At 44.8% G+C, this 17,781-nt stretch overlaps 1 long non-coding RNA gene across 1 annotated transcript in view; it reads right to left on the reverse strand.

The window, feature by feature from the left end:
- Positions 1 to 17,297, reverse strand: part of LOC109311654 — a 31,187-nt gene extending 13,890 nt beyond the window's left edge. The window contains exon 1 of the long non-coding RNA XR_002101557.1: positions 16,906 to 17,297. This is a non-coding gene — a long non-coding RNA (uncharacterized LOC109311654). The remainder of the gene's footprint in view (positions 1 to 16,905) is intronic.
- Between the last annotated feature and the right edge of the window lie 484 nt (positions 17,298 to 17,781).

Consider the following 17,781-nt stretch of genomic DNA (forward strand, 5'->3'; position numbering starts at 1 on the left):
TCTCGCTCTCCATGGGCTCAGTTCACAAAAATGTTTGATGTGCATTGACGAAAACACACTGGGCCAAATTTCTCCCCTGTGAATTAACTCCAGGGAAGTCAATGAACATTATGGATAGATTTGGCTCATAATGTATAAATAGCTGAAAGAGCTTTATCTTTCAAGTTAGGCAAACGTTGTCCAACTGGTCATACTAATAAATCATGGAAATTTTGTTTTTAAACCAGTAATGCAGTTTATGTAACCTGCACAACTGCCCACAGCTGCTCCTAAGGTGATTCTTCATTCCATTTACCCTTTGGCTGGGAACACCAAGAATCTGTTTTCCCATTTTTATTATAACTAGAGATTAATAACTGTCTGTAGGCACTGAGAAGGCAGAATAAAAATAAAGCAAACTGTCTCTAGCAGTCCAGGCATGAGGAGGCACAAACATGATAATATGAAGAATAGCTACAATTCATATGCAATATATAAATGAATATTTATGATACCAGGAGTACAGTACGTTGGGCTTGTAATCAAATTCCTCCACTGGCTCCCGGTCAGCTGCCATTGCCACTTCAATGCTTGGATCTTAATTTTCTCTTCAGTGAACAGATCGAGCCCCAGCTACATCAAAGGATAACTTTTGCTGTATGAACCATAGCCACAGTCGCACTCTTCTGAGACAATGCTTAGTCTTTGGGACAATAAAGATCACAAAATTGAAGGTGAAACCTGGGAGCTGAGGATATGTCACATTCATAAGTAACCGGATCCGGTTATGGAACAAGCTTCTGGATTGGATCAGGTAAACCCAGAATCTGACCAGCGGCCAAAACTTTTCTTTTTGAAAGTCTTTCTGCCATAAGAAAGACTCTCACAGTGCTGAGACCATTCTGTTCAATGAATCCCTAGTCATTAAAAAAGGGATGTTAATAACATAAAATCAAAACCAGCCCCTCCCCCAGAAAGAAGTACCAGAAATGCCATGAAATTCACTACTAACTTTGTTATTGCTATTAATGTTTACAGAAGATGCTCAGATGCTGTCCTAAGGATAACTAGGATAACTAGATCCCTTAACATCCTACCTGGCTCACAACTCGTTAATAGAACATGTTAGGTGGCAACAACTAAGGAGTAGGGACTAAAACAATCAAAGCTTTGAGGTGCTTCCCATTGTACCCACAGAGATTTGGGTGTTCCCATCATTTCTGTAAAATCAGAAAGTTCCAAGTAGAACAAACCCTGGAATTTTCCCTCTGTTTTTATTCAGGTGGGACTTTCAAAAACTCCAATGAGTTGCCTGAGAAAGGTCTTCAGGATGGAGCATCTGATCATTTGCCTACCTGCTGTCAGTGGAAAGACATCACCATGTACTGGCTTGATCAGTCCTTTGATCCTTAATGGCTATATGCCAGGCCAGTTTGTGATCTGGTGAGGAAAATACCAACTTTCTATGGTAGCAGACTCATAAGGGAAGTGTTCTCCTGATGCAAGGAAAAGAAACCTTGCCTCCTATTCAGGTGTACAGTGGTACTTTACTAGCTGTAAATTCAGAGATTACCATTTAATGGCTCAGTGGCTAAGAAAGACATAACTTTGGCATTATTTGTGATAATAACCAGCAACCGTTAACATTAATTCAGCCACTTAATGTGGTCACACTGCACAAGCTGCAAGTTAGTAGAGGGGACAAAGGTGACTTTAAACCAGGGGTGGGCAAAATCCGGCCCAGGGGCCAGATGCGGCCCACCAGGCTATTCTACCTGGCCAGCGGGGCCCCTAAAAAATTTAGAAAATTAATATTAATCTGCCCTGGGCTGCCTGTCATGAAGCCCTCAATGGCTTGCCAAAACTCAGTAAGCAGCCCTCTGCCCAAAATAATTGCCCGCCCCTGCTTTAAACTCACTGTGAGGGTATGGTTTGCCTTTCACACATCAGATCCTCACAATGCTCCTCATAGTGCCTTTGTTCCCTTCTGTGGAGAGAATTTCCCCATATCTAATAGAAAAATGTAGCAGTTTTTGATCTCTGGCAAATAGAAAGTTCTCCCTTCTGGAGTAAACAGAAGTTTAAAAACATCCTGGCTCCATCCTCCTCTTCTCAGGGTGTGAGCTCTGCATGTCCTTATCCTCCTGCCCGTGCCATAGTTCTCGCCAGGGTAGGAGAGGTACAGGGCAGCAAATATCCTGTCTTGGACATAGCTGTTTATTCCCTCACCAGGTCACAGGTGAGGCGCAAGGGAACGTGAACCCCCCATTATCTTCAGGTTCTAGCCACAAAGCTACATAACACAGTGACTATGTACAGCCACAAACCCATTTTATTATTCAGCTATTTTCAGCTATTTTCGACACTGGTCAGTTCACATGCCTCAGCCCTTTCAGTCTTCTTCAGCTCCTCCCCATCAGCCTTTCTCTGACCTCTCCACATCCATTTCCTGTTCCCCTTGGCAGAGAATCACATTACCCACAGCCTTGGAGACCTCACCCAGGCCATCACAGTCCTTCCGTTGGGCTGTTTCAGCCCAAGTGTCTCTCCTCCCTGGACACAGGTATGCCAGCTGAAGGTTTCTAGTTTAGTTTTTGTCATTCAAGAAGGTTAGCAGAAAAAAAATCTCTTCTTCAGCTATACATTGTGTAGCAGGCTTGCCTGTTGGGGCAGCAAGAGAAGTGAAGTCACGCCCTTTTTCTGAGGGGAGGGGGAGAGGAGTCCCGTCCCCCCCCGGACCTGATTGAAGACTGCACCACCAAGAAGACTTCAAGGGCGGAGCCCTGGAGTGTATAAAAGGAGCTGCGTGCCCAGCATGAGGGGAGCACATCCAGGACAGAGAAGAAAGAAGAGCGTGGCTTAGACGAGCTAAGGAGAGCTGCTCAGCAGTAGCCCAGAAGTGCCTCTGAAGGCTTCCATCAGCAGGGAATGGCAGATGGCTCCAGCAGCTAGGCTGTCAGTATGCAGCACGGCACATGGTGTCCAGACCCTGGGAGCTGCGTGAGGCGGCTCAGGTCTGCAACCTCTGGCATGCGGCCAGAGACACGGTGCACAGGACAGTGCACGGAGTAGGACCTTTGGAGCGCTTGGGCGGACACTTCCAGGTCCTCAACCCCTGGAATGAGGCTGGGAGCTCGGTGCAGCAGGTGCTGCACAGAGGGTCCAGGAGCAGACCAAGCCTGGTGCTCCATGAGGCAGCCCAGGCCTTTGACCCATAGCAAAAGGTTGAGTCCAGAGAGCCAGACAGTGATCAGGCTACTAAGCCAGCAGACAGGGCCAAGCCAGAGGCCCCAGAAGCCCTGCATAGTGGATCCCTGTTTCAGGGGACAGCAACCGCCCTGAAGCCCACTGCAGGCAAGAGAGCAGCTTGGCACAGAGGACGAAGACCACCCTCCAGGCCTGGGAGCCTTGAGTTGCAGGGAAAAGAGGATTCCCACAGGGGAGGGGAGTGTCCCCCCACCCTCTAGTTAGTTAAGGGCTCCTGAAAGGGGATGTCCCACTTGGAGGGACCCTGCTAAAGTTACCAGCTTCTTTGTAGGGCTTGGGAAAAGCCTAAGGGCCTTGGGGTTTCCCCTCCGGATTAAGTTTATCTTTGGGGTTTATCTGTTTCAGATCAGATGCTTACCTGTGATGTACCTGTATATGACAGCACTGGTATAAAGCTTTATGTCATTTACCCAGAGGGTATTGTTTGTGTTACTGGTTTAGATATCTTATAAATATATATATATTATACATATGTTTATATCCATGTTCCTTTCAATTGTGATAAGTTAATGTAAATAAACGTGTATATATAGTTAAGTCCCCTGACTGTCCTGGCCTGGTTCTATAGGGATGGAGGGAAACTGAGCGGTCTGCAGTTCCCACCCCACAGCACACCTGCCAGCTACCAATCCCCTTCAACTGGATAAGGAGAGTATATACCCAAGTTACCTGAGCTACAACAACAGCATCTCCACCATATCTATGCCAGCAAAGCTACAGCAGAAATATCCCTATAATGTAGGCCTTACATTGCCTTGCATTTATAGTCTGGCACCATTCCCCCTCCTGAGTCTCCTTTCTGTCTGCCTGAGGACAACAGTCCCTGTGAGCTGAATCAAAAACCAGGGAAACAGCACTCAGCTTTAAAGATCAGGCTCATACAGTGACATCCACCTCTGCATTTCCCTGTGTGGGCTGCTGTATACAGGTTGATCCCCCCAGTGGCCTTCAGGGAGGACCTGAAGGCAGGTTTAATTTTATACTGAAAGAGGTAGTTAGCTGTGCTAGTGTAAAGTCAAGCAGAAAGAAGGGTAGGTTTGCACCCAGCAGACTAACTAAATAAGAGATATATATAACAAGCTTTTGTAAGCAGAGGGCTTTCTTCATCAGATGCGGATGCATCACAACATGCTTGAAGTTAAGAAAGTCCTTACGTGCTTTTCTGAATGGGCTTGGACTTGAGCACAGGCCTTACATTCTTGGCTGAATGAGGGCTAATATGTCACTGGGCAAGTTTGTTCTTCAGTTTTGCTAGATGATTTGTGGAGTGATTTCCATCTGGGCTTTTTAAACACACAAAAGGATTTAGGCTGGATTATAGGTGAGGAAGCTATAGCACTGTAGTTCATAAATCAAGATTCCTTTAGCTACTGATGTATCCCAGCATCTGATGAAGTAACCCTTTGCTTACAAACGCTTATGCTATGTATCTGATTTAGTTAGTCTATAAGGTAAAAAACTACCCTACCTTCTGCTTTAAATTTTATGCTGCCTGCGGAGGGCCTCAAGAGGCTTAACACTGCAGCAAGGGATCTGCCCGGTTTACTAAGCCCATGCCTTCAATTTTAAGCTATACTAAGAACAGGGAAGCTCTAGGCTGCTGGCCACACCTTCCTGCATTGTTAAGATCCTCCTGGAATCATAAAACTTGTCCTATAGCTAAATTACACCACAAGTGTAATCTTGACCTACACTCAAGGCTCTGGGAGAACAAATGATTTTCATAAGAAATCAGCACCTCAACCTCTTCATATTATGGGTCCCAACTCAGCAGAACATTTGAGCATGTGCTTTATTTTAAGGATGCCTTTAGTTCCCACTGAAAGTTAAGCACATGCTTTGCTGAATTGAAAATCTGTACCCAAAACCTCTAGGTGTCCTCCAGTGAAGACAAGACTGGACTTTCCCCAGATGTTCATGTTAAAAAAAAATCTGAAGGTTGCCTGCCTCTCTTAAAAGAAAAGATTTCTGATTTTCCTTCAGTATCACAAACATGAAGCAAACAGGCAAGAAATCCATTCTTAAATAAACCCCTTTATAGTCATTTAAATAAGGTAACACAATGATATTAAGATGATGTAATAATTTAAATTATTTCTTATCACAGCTCTTAACAGTTCTAGGTATGCTTTTAAAGTGTGATATTTAAGAAATGGGCTACTTCTAACTTTTACCCCTGAACTGAGGACAATATATACTCTTGAAACACCTCCCTTGAATGATCTGGAATAAATCACACTTCCAGTAGAGCCTCAGAAAAATCTGTAGCATGCAGAAACCAAACCCGCTTACTCTATTACAGTTGAGACAAGTCCACCGCTCCTTCTATGATAAAAGACTATATGTAAGACAAAATTCAAAAACAAGAAGGTAAATGCCTCAAGAGAATTAGGACTTAATCCAATAAAGAAACACGGGCACCTGAAAATGAGTTGGTATACAGTCCAACTTTTGGCATCTGATCCCATAGTCCAGAATGCTGGATTAGGCATGTAGGCTTCCCATACACAGAGAAGGGAGAATTAGATACCTTAGAATGGTATCCAAAACTAACAATAAGGACGAGTGGGGAACTGGGAGCTGCCTAGAACTGGCCAATAGGAAAGAGCCTGTTTACTTTCTTGATATGAAGCTACCTGATTAATTGCTTTGCAGCTGTTTTTCTTCACAGGAGGGGCTGATATAAACTAGAATAGTTTCCTTCACTGCATCTCTGGTCTCTACATATTTATAACATATGAATGTGGTGATTATTACAGTACAGTGCAGCACATAGATTTTTATATCATGGTCATCATCTCACTTCCAGTATAACTGAACTAAAAATGTGCAGTCTACAGAACCCTAACCTCCATCCCACCTTTATTTTAATACAGGTATTCACAGATTTGACAAGCGTTTCATCTTAACATACCTACATCTTTAATTAGCACTTCATAATTTCTGGCATACTACCTTCTGCATGGCAGGTGGAATCTGTTAATCAGGCTCCCTTTCCCCAGGTATTTCTTTTATGTATTTTCAAACATGTCAGTGTTAGAGTTCTAGATATCTCACTTACAGAATTATTCTATTAGGTGCATCTCTACCCTGCTTTCTCTCCCAATATGATTAAGTTTGGAGTGGGAAGAACAGTAAGTACACGAGGAGATAGCATCAAACTGCTTCCTGGCCCAGATAGATAAAGATAATCAGCCTCCCACAGGTATCAGCAAACATTCCACTAGGATCACTTGTTCAGAGCTGAGGGAGGTGCTGCCATTCAGCTGGTATCCACAACTCGGGCCTCTCCCCAGATTCGGCACCTACAGATAGTCTCTGAAATAACTAAGCAGGGCTTGATGATGGTGCTGCCATCATCCACTTTTTATAAAATATCATAGGAATCAAGCACTTGGCCCCCTGCAAGATCAAATGGGGCAGCTGACATCTGATGCCCAAGAAAAGGCCAGTCTCCTAAACAATAGCTTTGCATCAGTTTTCCACCTGCCCAAGTGGGTCATGCTGTCGGACAGGACTCAAAGCAACCAGGGCTCAGGAGACGGGCCCACAATTGATGTAGGTCAAGTGAGAGAACACCTCGAGAGGTCTGACATCCATAAGTCCGCAGGCCCAGAAGGATTACACCGAGAGTCTTAAAAGAGCTGTCAGACATCATAGCATGCCCTATGGCTAAGATGGTCCCAACCTTCAAGAAAGGGAAGAAAGAAGATCCAGGGAATTACAGAACTATCAGTCTGCCATCCATCCCTGGAAAGATCTTGGAGAAAATTATCAAGGGATCCATCTGCAACAGGCTAATGGAAGGCAACCTACTGAATGCCAGCCAACATGGTTTATTACTGGAAGGTCTTGCCTGACCAACTTCATCTCCTTCTATGACCGGGTGATGCATTGCCTGGACAAGGGAGATGAGGTTGATGTCATTTACCTGGACTTCATGAAGGACTTTGACTTGGTCTCCCATGATGTCCTCACGACCAAGCTGGGGAACAGCGGCCTTGACTGTCTCATGGCCCAGTGCTAGGGAACTGGCTCTGGGGTCGAACCCAAAGGGTACTAGTTGATGGGAACAAATAACATGGTGCATGATTACCAAGGGAGTACCACAGGGCTAAGTGCTCAGGCCAGTACTCTTCAATATCTTCATTAATGACCTGGATTTGGGCATCAGATGCTGACTGGCAAAGTTCACAGACGACACTAAACTATGGGGGAAGGCGGTCATGCTGGAGGACAGGCTGAGGATACAGGCCGACCTGGACATGTTTGCAAAGTGGGCAGACCTAAACCTGATGGCATTCAATGTAGAGAAATGCAGAGTACTCTGCTTTGGGAGAAAAAACCAGCATCATACTTATAGGCTTGGCAGTGCTACGCTTGCTAGCACTGTAACTGAAAGACTTGGAGGAATTGATTGACCACAACATGAACATGAGCTACCAATGTGATGCTGTAGCTGGCAAAGCAAACCAAATTCTAGCGTGCATCCACCAATGCATCTCGAGCAAAACCAGGGACGTCATACTCCCGCTTTACTCAGCCTTAGTGAGGCCACAGCTGGAGTACTACATCCAGTTTTGGGCCCCCCACTTCAGGAGGGATGTGGATAAGTTCAAGACAGTCCAGATGAGAGCCACCCATATGATCAAAGGCCAAGAGAGCAAGAGGAGAGGCTAAGGGACATGGGACTCTTCAGCCTGGCAAAGAGAAGGCTCAGGGGGGACTTGGTGGCTGCCTATAAGTATATAAAGGATCTGGGAGAACAGTTGTTCACCAGGGCTCCCCAAAGGATAACTAACTCTAATGGCCACAAACTTCTAGAAGGCCAATTCAGACTTGATATAAGGAAAAATTTCTTTACAGTCCGAGTGCCCAAGGTCTGGAACAGCCTCCCCCCAGAGGTGGTGCAAGCACCTACTCTGGACACATTCAAAAGGCATTTGCATATTTATCTTGCTGGGATCATCTGATCCCTGCAGACTTCCTGCCTCTGGCAGGGGTGCTGGACTTGATGATCTCACAAGGTCCCGCCCAGCCCCTATTGTCTATGAAATCTCTGAAATCTACTTATTCATCTTACATTAAGTAATCATTGGATAAATACAGAAAGGTCCCTGGTAAAGACCTAGAACACAGGACTTACCTCCTCCCAGGGGAGTGCCTTAACCATGCAACTGAGTCATGTACTCCCTCTTGAACTCCCTTTGCAGTGTGTTAGGGGTTCTCAAACTGGGCTCCTCAGGGAATTTAGGTAGTCCATCACCCAGCTCCTGGACCCTACTCAAGCTCAGACCTGAAATAGACTGGGAAAGCTTATGATGCTGTGGAACTTTCAAGACAAATAGGAAAGCATCTATGTAGTTTAGGCAGCAGCTGAGCAACATTTTTTTAGATCACAGTTTTGGATTCAGTTGTACCTAAGTCCTCCTACAGGTACCTAAGACCTTTATTATAAGAAGTGCTTACTCCTTTGCACTTACACATGGTTTAACTCCAGATAGAACAATGACACCATCTGCTAGGGGCCTACAGTATTTTATCAAGAACTCTATCCAGCAGTTTTCAGTTTGGGAAAGAAAAGCACTTTATGGTGACATTGTCTCATCCAAAATATTTTTATTCCATTTCAATTATCATTACAGGTAAGTAAACTCAAGTACAAAACTCTGTAAGTAATGTCCTCTACACACCTGACAAGGTTCTTTGGGTGAATCTGCTATTTTTTATTAGACCAGCTTAACCTCTACACACTTGACATTCATGCTGCACAGTGCTAATCCTCATGTCTAAATTCTTTCCTCTCACAAAAGAATATGGAACGCAAAAGTGTTCAGAAGCTGAAGTGCCAGCTATATGCTCGTGTTCACAGGTACCACAGGAGTATGACAGGTTCTAATGATAAATGCTATATATTCTAGACAGCGACCACAACCACACTCACTATCTCACAGCTTTTCACTTGCCTAGCAGTATATGGCTTGTCCCTACAGCTTACTGGCAGTGAACTTGATTTCTACATGAACTTTTGTTTCCATCTATGAATAGTTTTAGAGATGCAAGATCTCTCATGCCAGGGCATGTCTCTAATTTACTGTTTAGTCTCTGTCAGAGGCCCTACCTGATTCTTCTGCAGAAGGAATATTATTTTAAAAATGGAAGAAGAGATTACCAGCAAGTAGATTAAAGAAATTGGAATTTGGACTCTTAATATGACCACCACGTTGACTCACAACAGTGTATATGCTTTGTGGAGTTAATTAATCTGAGAGGCTGGTAATCACATTAATTTGGTTTCCCAAGATAGCATGAGATGTTAATTTGATAACTAACAGTTGCTTCTTTCACAAAATTTGACACAAAGCAACTATTTTTATGTCCTTTCTTAGCTCTTTTTTTCATATTTTTCCAACAGTGACCTTTCATGAGCATACTTTAGCTGGATTCTTCTCATTGTTTTCTCAGGATGGTTCAATATGTTATACTTGGTTATGGTTAACATGTCACTTGTAAAAGACTTTGAATTTCTTGTGCATACAGTCTGGACTGTCAAAGAAAAATGTGGCTTTTATTTTAAATAGAATACACCTCTGTAGGCAGCAAGCTTGTAAAATGTTCTTTATTAATAATGCTCAATAAGCTTTTCTAAAGGACCTGATGGCTATATTGTATTCACAATGGCTTTTTATGCATTCACAAATCCTTATTCTACTTAAAATGCACTCTAAACTCACTGCCTTTCAGCATAAGCTATAAGTATTATATCAGAGCTGGGAAATTTTGCTTAAGGAACTATTAAAATGTGCATTTCAACGTCAAAAAACATGGCATGGGAAACCTGAAACAAGAGCAGAATAAAATGTTAAAAGAGAAAGAAACAAAAGAAAATGAAAGAGAATTAGCCATTCCCTCCTGTCAAAGGTCATGTTGTTGCTGAGTTGGTGCGATAAGTCTTTCTTTATGTTCTCTTCTACTTGAAGCCTGTGCAAATCCTGGACTTCAGTGCATTAATATGTGAATTAATATGTGAATTTGACAGAATCAAGGTTCACTGGCAAAAATTAAAAGGCTAATCAATAAATAATACATTGAAAACTAAACAGTAGTAGACTCCAACAAAGCAATGACTTTCCTGTGAGCACAGTGCCAAATGTTCACACTACCTAGTTGTCCCCAGCCCTCAAAATCATGGTGTTGGTTTCAAAATCATGAGATTTAAACATATATCTGTTGGACATTTATATTTGCCTTCTAGTTTTGGAGCCTAAGCCCTTTTCAGACTTCTTCTGCAGCCAGGGGGGCTAAACACTTACATTTGTTTTGTAAAAAGGAACCTGAGATTCCAAGCCCAATTCCAACTGGGCTTTAAGAAATGCATCAAACAGCATGATGCATGTGAGATGTGTCACTGCAATTTAATTCCGTTTTCTAGTTAGTGTACTGCTCTTCTAACTCCAGCTGGGCTAAACATCAAAACGAATAGTCATTTTGTGTGTGACCTCTGACTGGGCCCGATCCTGGGCTGATGCAAGGTGATACTTAGCTCTGGCCCCTAGATATTGCTATTGCATATTTTCCCTGACCATCTAGCCAGATTAAATGCTAGCCACATCACTAACTTGTGCACCAGTGGCCAAAGAAACGAGCATGCCAACTCAGCAAAACCATAGGCTCATGTGGAACTCTGCCCTTTTTGACCTGACTATCCAAGTCAGTGCATGAACTCAGATCAGAATGCTTTACTCATATACACTCTCCCTATACTTTGGGCAACATAATCATGATTTACAATGAGGCATGAACTTTCTTCAGGGCACATTCCTTGAATATTGAACATTCTGATTGGTATGAACATTCTTTCATGGTTGAACATTCAAGTCAGTGTATAGTAATTAGTATCACAAAATTGCTCTGCTCCGATTCCAACATCAGTAAGACATTACTATTCATTATTCATACTAAAATAATACCTAGAAGGCCTGACAGAAATCAGGCCTTAATTTTGCTAGGCATTGGACAAAAATATCCCTGACCAAAGAAGTTTACAATCAGAACAGAAAAGGATGGGGAAAAGAAAGGGGGAAGTGACTTGCCCAAGATCACACAGCAGGCAAGTGGCAAAAGGAGGAATAAAGCCCATTCTTCTAACTCCTAGGCCAGGAGCCTTATTCATTAGACCACAGCAGCACTAACATGCCTGTACACCTATACATGTGCTCTGGGGTGAGAGTCTCCTGTATTCAGAGTACCCATGTTCCAAAATAGTGGCAGGGGGACTTTAAAGTTCATTCAAGGAGCTTTTTTTTTTAAGGTGCCTTGCCATTTTGTAATGTGGGGATGCTGAATACACAAAACACTGCAGCGCTCTGGAGCATTCAGACGAAAATGCTCCAGTAGACCCAATTAATCAAGTCTGCTCGGATGTGCTCTAATTGGAATTGACGAAGGACGTGTAAAAACACACAGGACTACTCAGAACAGTTTGCTTATCCTTTTGTAATGATCCCATTCAGCTTAATACATGGGCATCAGACTGATTTATGTTTGTTTTTTCAGGTGCACATCCTTTAAAAGGCTTCCCTAGCAACACTAAAAACATATCTATCTGTGAGGTTTTATAATATACAATTGACTACCTTAATTATGATGATGAACTTTGCTTCAAAAGTAGGACCACAAGATTTAACATCACCAATTATTACCCTATTCTCCACACTAGGTTCCAGCTCTACACACCAACGCACAAATTTAAATAAATTTCCTATCCAGAAAAAATCAGCCTAGTGGTAAAAACACTCACCCAGAGACTGGGAGACCTGGGTCTTAGGGTGTTGTCACCCTGAGGGGATTGTGACTTCCCAAGAAAGCATGTTATCACCAGGCTGTGGAACTTGTTAGGGGAAAAGACTCCCTACACCTCTGATTGAAGCTGCTGCACTGACCAGCCAAGTCAACAAGAAGCATGGAGCCAACAGGAGAGCAAGAAATCTGATGGTAGCTTGGGGTTTCAGGCTCCCCCCAGGAGGGGGAGTCCTGGATTTTGGTCATTGCTCCTAGGGCTCTTTGCACTGAAGATTTTGCAGAACCCCTATGATGTGATAAAACAAGATGCAGTTCCCTTTATTTCTTCTGGCTTAGCCATCAAGCTTCATTGTTTCATGCTGCTCATTGCCACCTCCAAGGCAAGGAGATCTGTAAGAGGGAACTGCCTTGAGATAAGCCAAACCCTTTTCTGTGTGACATTGGTTTGCCCGATTAGAACGGGCTACAGGATAGCAGCTGCCGTAAGCTCTTGAGGGCAGAATGAATTGGCACCAGCTGAAGATCTGCCCTTAAACTGTCTGACTCTTCTAAACTGGAGATAAAATTAGCCATTAATTAGGATTAATTAGCCACTGTTTGTAAAGTGCATTTAATGGGTCAAGTACTATTGATATGTGTAATTGTATAATTGATGATAATGTCAACTACTGAGCTACAAGTTTTCTGTCATCTCAGGGAGTATAATAGTAATATGCCATCTGTACATGACAGTGTTGGCAGGGCTCCGCAGAAGGAACCATGAGACTGTTGTGCCAGACTGATGCGTGCTCGTATGCAAAGTCTTCCCTTACATGCAAGTGTGTACCTGCCTCTCAGAAAAGGTTGTTACCAAATAACCATTTTGACTCACCCACTAATCAGAGTTTGGCTAATCAGCTTGTTGCAGCTGAAACAAAAGCTGCTGGTTAAATTTTTGTCACTCTCCACTGGACTCTTTCCAAATTATCCACATCCTTTTGGAAGTGTGGGGCCCGAAACTGGATACAGTACTTCAGAGTGGCCTCACCAATGTCAAATAGAGCAGAAAAAACTTCTCTTCATTTGTATTAACTTCTGTTAATACAACCCAGGATCCCATTAGTGGGGGAAGGGAGGGTCTTTCTTTTTTTTCTTTTCTTTTTATTTGCAACAAGAGCACACTGTTGGCTCATATTCAGCTTGAATAGACCATTTCATAGAAAATTAAACCTGGAAGGGACCCTAAGATCTCATCTAGCATGACCAGGAATTGAACCTGCAACATTAGCACCACGCTCTAACCAACTGAACTAAACAGGTTCACAGATTCACACATTGTTAGGGGCTGGAAGGGACCTTGTAGATCATGCCGGCTCATGTTCACGCAACAGTCAGTCATTACCCCTAGGTCCCTTTCTGCAGTGGTGCAAGTCAAATTGTTGCCACCAAGCCTGTAGGTATGTTGAGGATTGTTTGCCCCCAGGTGAAGCACCTTATACGTCTGAGTGTTGAACTTCATCTGGTTCCAATATGCCCAGCTCTCCAGCCTGTCCAGGTCCACCTGTATCTGCAGCCAATCTTCTGGCATGACCACGCTCCCCCATAACTTGGTGTCATCCGCAGACTTGGCCAGTGTGCTTTTCATCCCCGCATCCAAATCATTGATAAAGATGTTGAAAAGCACCGATCCAAGCATGGACCCCTGAGGGGCACCACTGGCCACTTCTCACCAGGATGACACAGATCCGTTCATGAGAACCCTCTGGGTACTACCATACAGCCAGTTTTCCACCCACTGAACTGTTCAGTAGTTAAGCCCACAATCTTACAATTTTTCCACACGGATATCGTGGGATACTAGATCAAAAGCCTTTTGGAAGTCTAGGTATATAACTTGACCTTCTGTCCCGTGTCCAGGTGACAAGAGACCTGTTCATAGAAGGAAATGAGACTGGTAAGACAAGGCCTACCTGTGACACAGCCATGCTGGTTGCTGTTCAGAATCTTACCCTCAAAGAGCATATCGCACACAGATTCTTTAATGAGTTTTTTCATGATTTTCCCTGGGGTGGAGGTTAGGCTGATTGGCTTATAGTTGCCTGGGTCCTCCCTCTTCCCCTTCTTAAAGATGGGTACAATGTTGGCCCTCTTCCAATCCTCAGAGATCTCCCCTGTGTGCCACAATTTTTGAAAGAGCTTTGCCAGGGGCTCCGCGTTGACCACCCAGCTCCACCAGCACTCTTGGGTGAAGTCCATCTGGTCCCACTGACCTCTAAATGTCTAGCTTTTCTAGTTGGTTTTGCACCAGCTCAGCATCCACAGTGGGAAGGCTATCACTCCCACCATGCCCCTGTGATCCTTATCTCACTCGTCCTTCCTCTTGGTCCTGTGAAATACTGAAGCAAAGTGGGCATTCAGGAGTTTAGTTTTTTCCTGAGTGTCCATCACCAGCTGTCCTGAGGTGTTAAGCAGGGGCCCCACACTTCCATTTGTTTTCCTTCTGCTCCCTACATACCTAAAGAAGGACTTCTTATTGTCCTTGACTCCCTTGGCTAACTTAAACTCAGTCACCGCCTTAGCTTTCCTAATCATTTCCCTACAAGTACAAACCACTGTTGTATAGTCTTCCTTGAGGACTGTCCCTAGCTTCCACTGTGTGTACACCTCTTTTTTCTTTTTAAGTTAGAGCAAGAGTAAGCAAAATACAGCTTGCAGGCCACAACTGGCCCATCAAGGGATTTTATCTGCCATGTAGTGGGTCCCTTGGCCCTGCCTGCCCCAGGCATGGGTGGCAGCCCAGACCATGGTGCATGCAGCTGGTTCTGCCACCTCTGGGCACACAGAGAGTCAGGGGTGTCATGGTGGCTGGATTTGGCTTCCGAGTAGCCTCGCCACACTGGCTGATTGCCCAGCTGCCAATGCCAGTCAACCCCACACCCACCACCAGGGGTGTCTGACAAAGCAGGCAGGTGGGTGGGCAGGGTCTCCCTAGAGAGCAGCCTGGGACCCCCATGGGCAGGACACACTCAGCCGGGTGGATGGGATGGGGCTTCAGGTAGGTGGAGGGCATCATCTGGGAGCAGGTAGGTGGGGCCAGGGCCAGTATCATGGGGTGGTGACAATAAGGAGCCAGGGCTCATGGTAGAGCAGGTATCGCTGTTATCACTCCACAATCATGGCCCCAGCCCTGCCCACGTGTCCCGCTACCGGGCCCTGCTTGCCTGTGGCCCCATCCCATCCACCTGGCCAAGCATGTTCTGCCCAGGGGGTCCAGGCTGGTCTCCATGGAGACCCTGCCTGCCCACTCCATCCAGCACCCCTGGCAGTGGGTGCAGGGTAGACAGCCCAGGTCCAGAAAGGACCAGCTGCCCCCCCCAGTACACTGGGTCAGTCCCCCCACCGCCCCAGTCTGCAGCAGCTCACCAAAACTGCTTAAATGGCCCTTCAACCCAAATAATTGCCTACCCTGGGTTAGAGCCAGGCGAGACACTGTGGGGGGAGGGTCTTGCAGGAGCTACAGTTACCCCAAAATTCACCTTAGCCCCCCTGTAAGTAACCCCCTAACCCCTCCTCCCCGTATTTGTGCAAGTGATTATTCCATCCCAAGTGCAGGTCTTCCTATTTGCCCTTGCTGAATCCTATTTCATTGATTGTGATCCATTTTTCCTATCTATTCAGGTCATTCTAGATCCTAACCCTACCCTCCAGAGTGTCTGCAACTCTACCCAATTTGGTGTCATCCACAAATTTGTTCCAGCTTCTGTATTAAAGACTATGCTCTGCATGCAGCTCCCAGATTTCAGATTTGTACAGTGATTTCACACCAGTTTTTAAGATAGATTTCACAACAATTTTTGGGGTGGACAAAAGCTTAGCTATTTTAAGAGAGTTTTTCAGATTTCACAACAGTTTTTAAGCTTTTGCCCCCAGTGCCCCACCCCCATCCATTGGGAGTTAATGTGTAGGAGGGCATCACATTCTTGCTCGCTCAAATTGCTATTTCCAGCCCTGCCAGTCCTGACTTGCCAGCCATTCCAGGTGTCCTGTCAGAGGTGAAACATTTTAATGATTATACATTACTCTGGACTGCCTCTTGCTTCTGTCCCTATTAATTAATAACAACAAGCACACATGGAGCCAGCTGACTGAACAACCAGCTAGTGCTATTCTGGAGTTGTGCATGTGCCAGCCCATTTGAAGCTTGGCCAGCAATATAATACACAGTAAGGATGCTGGAAGACTGGACTTTTCACTGTAAGCTTTTCACTGTAAGCAAACACTATTTACTACAAGATACAAATGGTTTTGCAAGTCCTATGTACATTCTTTTCAGACTCCAGGATTTACTAACTGATTTGAGATTTGGGCGAAACCATTCTGAATGAGAATATATTGTTATGCCAAGAAATTTAGCTTTGTCCATCTCATGAGAAATACAGATGCAGAGTTTGGGCTTGAGAAAGATCCCTGGCACATCTCCAACCCTACCCTCACCTGCAGTCCCATCACCCACTATCCACACACCCATGTCTGCTTCCCAAGACGTCACTTCCAGTCCTCCCTGTATAAGACTGGGCCCTGGACAGTCCTAGCTAGTGGTTGGGTCCAGAGTCAGGACAAAGTCACAGGATCCAGATGTCAACAATCATGGTGAGGATGAGGCTAAAGACAAGGAACCAAGGTGGTGGTCAGGAACCAAGGCCGAGAATGTGGAAGCCAACACTCAAACCAAGGTCCGAGATACAGAGGCAGGAGTCACAGTCCACAAGGATCAGGAGCAAGCCAAGAGTCAGAAGGCAGACATGGAGCCCAGTAGCACAGGAACAGCATGCAAGGCTTAGAGCTGAAGTGAGGTGCTGGTGTCAGGAGTCAACTCACCAACAGTCTTACTGTGCATACAACCTCCCACTGTCTTTTCTTCTGGTTTTAAGGCTGTGTTTGGGGCAGTGTTGGTGTCCTATCAACACATAAACCAATAACTGGCTGCCAGAAGGATGACATCCCCCAAGTGGAGCGCTTCATCATATTCCTAACCCTGCCAACCCCATGCATGATTTCCCTCATTATCCAACCCGATCCCAACAAAATGTTTCCACACAAGCCCACTCTACATGTGCATTCTTTGTTGTGAGAAATAGCAGAACTACGTTTATGTGGCACTACACCCGAGTTCAATATCTTGCCTACCGTGTTGCATCCAGACAACTCTTCTGCTCCCCAGCTTAGAGCTAGCACACACACAGCCACCTGGCACTGGGGACATTCAGCAAGGAGGGGAAGGGGCAACAAACATGGGGGGGGAGCAGCTGGCAGGAGGAAGCACTGCTTTCCACAGCACCCCTGCAACCCACAAGCTGAGAACCATGAAGGTGAAGGATGTGATTTTGTTCACCCTTGTAGCCATATTGCCAAAACTTTGCAATGCAAACTAAGTTCTAGTATGGATGCAGATAAGTGGCAAGTCTGAGCCTGATCCACGTATGATAAAAACACCACAAATAAGACAAGCTCTACCAGTAAAAATGTGGTTTTACTCATGTCTGAGTCTGCACTAGCCAGTTCTGCAAGCACAGCTGTGTTGGTCGCAGCTGACACCTGTGATTGACATAGCTCTACTGGCAGAAATTTATAGTATACACATAGCCTAAGCCATCCCAGTATGAGACACTTTTATATTGATAGAACTACATCCACATTAGAGGTTGCATTGGTTAAAACAATGATTCTTGACCAGGGTGTCATGGTACCTTGGGG

Source organism: Crocodylus porosus, unplaced genomic scaffold (assembly GCF_001723895.1).
Source record: "Crocodylus porosus isolate Cpor-Errol unplaced genomic scaffold, CroPor_comp1, whole genome shotgun sequence".
Taxonomy (NCBI): domain Eukaryota; kingdom Metazoa; phylum Chordata; order Crocodylia; family Crocodylidae; genus Crocodylus; species Crocodylus porosus.